Consider the following 8,648-nt stretch of genomic DNA (forward strand, 5'->3'; position numbering starts at 1 on the left):
CTGTCCACACTAAAACGCTACCATGGAGTTTAAAATGAAAACGGGGTCAGCAGCGTTTCAAAATTTTCCGTTTTAAGTTCGGATTCACCGTTTTAGTCTGGTTGGGATTTGCAAACGTAGCAAAAGATATTTTTAAAAACAAAAACGTTGTAGTGTGTATGTACCCTCTTGCTTTGGGACATAGTTGTCTGGTGTAGTGCTGTCACTATACCAAAATTATGACTTTAATACAATACCTGCCTAACATCTTGATACCGATACTAAAACGGTACCACAGCTAAAATCTCTAACATCAGGAAAAGTAATGGAATAATAAATGACAGAACATAGAATTTAAGATTCACTTCCTGTGTCCCCTTTGTGGCCCTACATAGCACTTGCCACTATGACTAGAAATTAATATTGGCGTGTAGACGTGTTCAGGGCGGGACAGTTATCAAGCACGTAAAGTTTTGTTCAGATGTGAGCATGTACACTGAAGTTACAACAACTTCCTGTGTCATGGCAAAGCATCAAACTTTGACGCCACGCCAAGGACACACCGTTATCCGAAAACTCACAAGATTCACGACATAGCCTCATCAATGTCTTAAGGCTCTTCTGAGACTGTTTTGAAGCAGGTGAGGCAAATATGTTGGAAGTAGTACATAACAGCGTAAAACTTATTGGCATAAGGATGTGTTCAGGGCGGGACTGTCATCCTACATGTAACGTTTGGTGCAGATCTGAGCATGCACACTGAAGTTATAACAACTTCCTGTTTCATGGCGAATCACAGATTTTGGACGCTACGCCCACGGACACGCCCATTGACGAAAACTCACAGATAGCACAACTTTTCATCGTCAATGCCTTTTAGAAGGCACAGCAGAAATTTGAAGTTGATCGGACTAAATCCCTAGGAGGAGTTCATTAAAGTGTGTGTAAATTGCCAAAAATGACAATTAAATCCAAAATGTCTGACTTCCTGTTTGGTTTAGGCAATGGCTCCAAGAGGCTTTTTGTGCGTCTGGACTTGATACACGTACAACAGAAATTTTGTACACGTAGGTGAAACTATGTCCGGGGGCTGCTCTGTAGGGGGCACTAGTGAGCCATTTTGCTACGCCCATGAGCAAAACCCAGAAAATACGAAATTTTTCGCTGGTGAGTGAAATTTTGGTGAGTTGTGTAGTTTTGAGTATGTTTAAGCCCCCAAACTTGAGCTTACTTTGCCGAAAAAAATAAAATTAAATCCCTACAGTTTCAATAGGGACTTTGCACGGTTCGTGCTCGGGCCCTAAAAATGCGCTCAGGAGAGCACAGACCTCCTCTGACGAGGTGTATTGAGTCAACTTTAGTGCACTACTGTAGTGAGCAGGCTAATAATCCCGAGTGTTAACATTACCATTGCCACCACGTGCCTGCAGGAAGGCGGAGCAGCAATAAATCATTATTAAAGTATCGGTACCAATAAAAGACAGTGTTGTATCGTTTTTAAGGGCAGGGTGTTGTCATACCTTTCTAGTATCTGTATATGGTGCAACACTAGTCTGGTGTTTCCTTCCAGTAATGTTTTTCTGGCAACTTGATATTTGATCACACAGCAAAAGCTTCTGAGATTAAGGTTATCAGGTTATCATGATGACCATTGATTACAAGTTAGCTTTTTTCCCCTCCTGCCTGCAATGAGAGAATGCTCTGATTGAAGCAGAGAGGAAGGTGACTGGGTGGAACAGGGGGGTATGTTTGTCCCAGTGACTGCAATTGCACAGGCTTCATGCAGCACCCATCAAGAAGTACAAACTTCCAGTGTTGGGCAAGCTACTTGGAAAATGTAGTGAGCTAAGCTACTAGCTACTCTCCATTAAACGAAGCTACCCCCCAGTGAAATGTAGCAAGCTAAGCTACAGCGACATGGCAAAACTAGCTTAGTTACATGTGTTCCATGCGTGAGAGAGAGAGAGATCTCTCATCTCATGGAAACTTTTTTTGTTTGTTTTGTTTCTGTCACTACAATTCAAAGTTTTCTCCTCACTAGAGGAAGAGGTGTCCAGGCTGGACCCTGATCCTTCTCACAAGAGGTGTTACAATAACTGTCACAATAGAAAGTAAACTCAGTCACGTGTCTTTATTCCCCTGCAGCAAAGTCGCAGACATCAGCCCAAGGATCGGTACGTGATGTCACCGTCACACTGAAGCGCTTCCACTGGCTGCACATACAGGTCCGTGTATGGCGGTAACGTCACTTACTGATCCTTCAGAAATGCTTGGGAAAATGTAGTGTGTGGAAGCTACCTCGCTACTCGGTCAATAAAAGAGCTTTGCTACCGAAAAGCTATTTGATTCAGAAAGCAGTGACACTACCACCAAGCTACTGAGTAACAGTGCTACTTGTAGCGACGCTACTGCCCAACACTGCAAACTTCATCATCACAACCCTCCACAAGTGACCAGACGCTTAGTCATTGGCAAGACCCCAGACCCCAAATCGTGGAAGCCCAGGCTTCTTCATCACAGCCCTTCATGAGTGACCAGAACTCAATTCAATGGCAAAATGATTATGGAACATACATCAACTTCATAAATGAGACATCAGATGTAGATTATGATGATGACCTGTACAGTGCTATCATTGCCAGTATTGAGCATAAAACATAAGTTTTTTGTGCATATGTTAATAACATTTTACTAAATGTAGAACATTAGGCTTTGGCAGAGTGTAAGTTTGACAATAAGTGGAAAATACACTGCAGACCATAAACATTTAGACTGTGATACATTTTTATTCGTTGGGGTCTGTAGTCCAGGAGATTAGATTGGAAATGAAACCATGGCTATGAGTTTTAAGTACCAACTTTGTGCTTGTTTGAATGCATTTACATACATGTTAAATGAACAGACAGAACCACACTTTCTCTTAAAATTAAAGAGCTGTCATAGTTCAGTTACTAAGCTGTCTTTCTTATTTTTAGGCAGCCAAAAGAAAACATCCCCATTACTCAAATTCTGAATGAACTCAGCAACAAAATTGATAACCTGCAAGTGTGCAAGTTCAACATCAATTGTTCTGCAATCCTCGATGGAGCAATAAGGGAGTTCTGTTGGCTCTCCTATGACCCAACTAAGAAGATTTCCCTAAAGCTTTCCCGATGACAGGGGAACCACGGAAGAGGCTGTGGACCTTGGAGGCCCTCATAGAGAGTTTCTAAGCCAGCTGATGGAAGGACTGGTAGAGTCAGACATGTTTGAAGGACCAGAGGGACACCTCAGCTTTTCTCTCAGTTCCTCTGGTATGTATACCTGCATTTTTATAACACACATATATAAATGTATTTATTTATTTGATACAGCAGCTTGTACATTTTACCACTCATGGTTAAGAGTTTTGGCTAGTTTTTTCTGGGTTGTAGTTTTTCAAGACAGGATTACGTCCCATCATAATCAAAGCGTATCACTGATACCAATATAATGTAGCATCATTGTATTTCTAACATCACATTGAATCTTTCAGGTTATATAAAATTAGATTTTGGTTTAAATGTGGTCATTGTGGGTACAGACTGTCAAGGAAATGTTGTTCATTTTAATAAAATCAAAGAATGAAATCACCATCAGTTTAGCTAAATGTTACTACTGTTACTTCAGTGCTGCTTTTCTGATCAGTGAGTTAGGACTATCGCTATGCTGCCAGCTGTGTATTTTTAAAATGAAAAACGGTGCTGCTGTGCCTTCCCAGATATTTAACCATGTGCCATCACTGATTTAGTTTTTATCTTGTGTATGAACTTTTTCAGCTGTGTGAGAGGACAGGTATTTGATTGCTGGCAGAACAATTGCTGTCAGCCTGGTGCATGGAGGCCCCCCACCATGTTTCCTCTCGGGAACACTCTTTGCCTGCATAGCAGAGGAACTTGAGGCATGCAGGCCTGTGCTAGAGGACATCGCACACATGGAACTCTATTGGAAACTGAAAGAGGTTTGTTGATTTTATTTTGTTTTATTAGTATTAGGCTACTGTGCATGGTGCCTGGTTTGCTAAAGGCATGTTATCTTTATATTGAAACATCTCTCTCGTTCTTTCTCTTTGAGCTTTCTCAAGTCAAAACACTGGAGGAGTTCCAGCAGCTGACAGAACTGCTCACTGACTACATAGCCACTGCTGGCTGCTTGAGACATCTTACAAGCCTGGTTGACAAGGTCAAACTGTTTCAGGTGGTTCAGCGTCTCCGTGTACCATTGGAAAGGTATATTTTAGTATAGTTTTAATTCATGCTTATCAGCCTGTCAGAATTGAGCGTTGTAAAACATATTAAGGAGTAACTTGGAACCCAGACCCTATTACACTGGCAGCAAAAAAGATTTGCTCAGATTACTAACATACCATACTGTGACATTAGGCAATGTTTTTGTAAAAAAACACGAAAAAGCATTTGGCTGCAGTCAGGAAAGAGTGGACCATCCTTCTTGTGAAACCTGTTCAATTCTTTTGTCACTCAACTGTTAAAGGAGACTTATTATACTGCATTTCCAGGCCTACATTGTAGTTCTGTGACTCCTGTATGGCAGCTTTGCAGGATCTTATACTGACTCTTGATGAAGGCCTTCATTTCAGCCTCTGTCTGAAACAAGCTGTAGTTGCTCCTGTCTCTTTAAGGCCTCACCTCTCAAAGCCCACTGTCTTCTGATTGGCCAAGACCTGAAGCATGTTAGCAGGGTGTTGTTGTCACTGAGTGGTACAGACAGACTGAGCGTTGCTGTGGGAGCAAATGACCTTATATGGAATACCGGTCTGTCTGGCTCCGTATGTCGTAAGCTGTTGGTAGAAAAAGCAGTTCAAACAGAGCGTTCAGAACAGGAGGAAATCTGAGGTTTTTGCTCACAGGAATTTGTTTTAAATACTTCAACATCATTATTTGAAGCTTTGACCATGTTGAACATAAAATCCCAGAATTGTAACATTGTAGATAAGTTATAAAATAAGGAAAAGCATAATAGGTCTCCTTTAAGGGCACCTATCAAAAATGTAATTGCCTCATTTTTTAAAAATTGCTTTGTTCTCACTGAAGTAGACACAATAGATTCATTTGAACACATAAACACAAGTTTATTAATTATGTGGGTAATTTGTTTTGAATTACATTGTGGTCACTGTATTAAGAGGGGGAAATCTTAAAAGTCAATATTTTACACTTGATTGTAGCTTCAGCCATTAACCTTGTCCTGGTATTTTTCATTTGTCATCCATCAGAGGAAGAAGGACTGGCAAAGCTGGAACTGTCATTTGGTTTTCTCCTAAACCTTCAGTGGAATTCCAGCGAGGGAGATTCCAGATAGCAAACAGATTGTAAACTGTATTAGAATACCTCTTCATCAATCCTACAAGGTCTTCAAAAGTAACATGGACTTTGCAATACGAAAAATTCAGGGTTTTGGAATGAAGTAAACATTCTTATTGACAGTTCTTGGTGAAAACCATCAGTTCAGGTAGCCTAGTACTCACGGTACTGACATCTGTTACATGCAAATGTTTTTGTTTCACAGAGCTTACAGCAACTTTATTTAGAATATTGACATAGCAACTTGAATTTCGTAAACCTTAACTTGAATCTCTAAGGATATACATAGTTTAAATTTGTTTTTTGTTAGTACAGAGGGTCATGGAATGGTCATGGATTGTTACTTGATAAGTTGATATTTGTGATGCAGTCAGGTAAAGTGAGCAAAAGCCATTAGTTCAGTTATAGGGTACTACATTACATTTGGATTATTACCATTCTTCAGTGCTATTTTTATGTTTGTGCACTGTTGGTAAGTAAAGTCTACACAAACTGTTTTGTTTCAAGAACACTTACAAGTGTCATAAATAAATTTATTACAATGGTTACCATCCTCAGTAAACAGATCAACAACCTGGTTGATTTCCTCCATAGTGGTGTCATTTACATGAAAGTGGTTCTCAGGAATCTCAACATTGTTATTAAGTTGAAGCTCAGGCAAGGGTCCACCGTGATCAGTGACTGAAGGTTCAATAGCATCAAATATACGGGTCACAGCTGTGCTGTTCTGTCCAACATGGGTAATCACACCTCTATACCACAACTGTAAAGGTGTCATGCGTCTCTCAGTAGGTGCATGGTTATTCCATTGGTCTCTAAACTCCCTGGCAGCTCGTTGGTTCCGAGGCAAGTAAATATAGTGCAAACTAAACAAAACTCGTGAAGGTAATCCAAAGTTTCGAACTCCTTCCTGAAATAGTTGTAGTACACTGGAAGCCGTGTTGTTGTTGAGGCTTTAAAGGTATATAATTGTGCGACTTTATCCGTAGACACAACAGTGGAATACCATTGTTTTCCATCGATATGCCTGTCAAAACAAAAGAAAGGTAAGCTATGATGTGCACTGTGATGGAAAGTAACTAAGTACATTTACTCAGGGCCTACTGTACTTAAGTACAAATTGGTGTTGCAACGTTAGGCCTATACTACTACACTACACTTCAGAGAGAAATATGGTAGTTTTTACTTCACTATTTATCTGACAGCTTTATGTTACTTTTACTTTTTAGTTACTTTTCAGATTAACAATACAACATAAATACATTCATGTCATTAAGGCTTTTTTTCACAGGGGGAAATTAAGCTAGAGTTTTTGTTTCTTTATTTTAAAATACAATTAATGGTCCTCATCAGTCCGGTAAGCATGACGTCACTTGGGAATTCCCATTGTCTTTTCAGTCCCTTAGCCTTTATAATACCAAATTAAGACTGCAATCGCTTTATTGAAGACTAATCACACACTAGAAACATGATTTTCTGTTTATCAAAATATGGTAACTTACCACAACTCATTAGGGCCCCCTACATGGTAGATTCTACAACGAATGGCTTGACTACGACGAAAGCATCGTCCGATTGTGTCCATTTCAAGACTTGGCGGACCCTCCAACGCTGAACACGTATTCATCTGGAGCGAAGACTTCTGAAGACATATGTTTCTCCGGCATTAGGTGTATTGACTAAAATTTTCCCAACAATCGACATCAAACTGTCATCTGACAGTGGTGTGTAATCCTGTGATGGGATACTAAGACGTCTGTGACAAAATAAAGTTCGCTGATCGATCCCATACAGTGAAGCAATTCCTTGCCAATTCAATCCTAAATCCAAATGGTTGATCTGATCCACTGTCAAATTGTACCTTACGCAACCAGGAGCGCCACTTTGAATTGTCTGCGGGAATGATGATGCCTCTTTGGCGTGTCTGACATTGAGTTTGCTGTAGAATAACAATTAGTTGCCTGTGTAATGTCTCTAAGAGAGTGGTGCAGTCTCTTTACTGACACCCATCCATCCATCCAGCGTCAACCGCTTATCCTGCGTACAGGGTCGTGGGGGTGCTGGAGCTAATCCCAGCTGACATTGGGCGAAAGGCAGGGTACAACCTGGACAGGTTGCCAGTCCATCACAGGGCACGTGCCCATTTTCAATGTGTATATCCCCGTTTTCAGTGTGTGTAAGCATATGGTTGGTGCGTGTCTGTATTTCAATGGTTTCACCTAAGCAGCCTCTCATACAACCGCGACAGTTTCACAGGAATACGCCCGCTTGTTGACCACTTCACCACTTGCTACTGAACATAAACTGTTTATGCTGCTTCCTGATAAAGGAAAAATGTTTCTGCTGATACCTGTTCGGGAAAAAACAACAAGAAAATTGATTTATATATGTTAACTTGTTGCCCAGAAGGTACCTGTTATGGTGTTACGATCATGGCTGGACTCTGATGGTAACTTGTTTTAACAAGCTAGATAAAAGGTAATGCCCTGGCAGCGGCAAATAGCTTTGGTTTTATATTTGATTTGATTACATTAATGTTTAAGTTGAGATTTACAAGAAATTGGTATTTATATATAATATATGTAAATATGTATATAGTTATTTATTGTTGTTATTCTATTAGTTCCTTTAATTTATAGTGTATAATTATAATTTCCAATATTATTGCTTTTATTATTGCTGCTGCTATCATTACTATTATTATTGTTTTTGTTAGTTAGAATTTACAGTATTATTATTATTATTGTCATTTACTTAGTTATTCACTGATCCTTCTCTGTTCTGTTGCCACAACTACTGCCAACACCAACAAAATAATAAAATAAATAAAGATGTTAACCACTTTCACCACCACAAGTTATCTTTTTGGGGCTATACATTTACAAAGGTTTGATAATGATCACACACAATCACCATGTCATCTAAGAGGTCTACGTGCGTGAGTGGAATAACTTTTGTCAGAATTTTTTTTACATCGATCTAATACTCAGTGTGTACTCGCACATTAGTCAAATGCCTTGATGTTTGATCCATTTCTTGAACAGAGATCTGCTTTGGTAAACAATCTGCTAGTATCTCATCATTATGCCCTAGGTCATAAAATCCAGACTCGGATGTAATTCGTTTATTAAAAGCACACCCGCCCCAACCTGCCAACAGAAAAGTAATGGCTCCTGCAGGTGGAATGCCAACCAAATATTTAACAGTATTGTGGCTTTTATAAGTCAAGTACGTCTGGGCTCTGGAGGTTAAAGTTATGGGTCTGTTGATCAAAATTTCCGGGAAGTCAATAATGCACCTGCAACATTTATATTGAGGTTTAAAACATTT

The 8,648-nt window shown here is 39.7% G+C and overlaps 1 long non-coding RNA gene across 1 annotated transcript; it reads left to right on the forward strand.

The window, feature by feature from the left end:
- The first annotated feature begins 3,788 nt into the window (after positions 1 to 3,788).
- LOC119905969 lies at positions 3,789 to 5,871 on the forward strand. Its single transcript, XR_005444912.1, has 3 exons — positions 3,789 to 3,958; positions 4,072 to 4,226; positions 5,231 to 5,871. It is a non-coding gene; the product is annotated as an uncharacterized LOC119905969 (long non-coding RNA).
- Positions 5,872 to 8,648: the final 2,777 nt, after the last annotated feature.

The sequence above is a fragment of the Micropterus salmoides genome, unplaced genomic scaffold (assembly GCF_014851395.1).
Source record: "Micropterus salmoides isolate LMB-PRFRI ecotype aquatic unplaced genomic scaffold, ASM1485139v1 Ms_hic_scaffold_16, whole genome shotgun sequence".
NCBI lineage: Eukaryota > Metazoa > Chordata > Actinopteri > Centrarchiformes > Centrarchidae > Micropterus > Micropterus salmoides.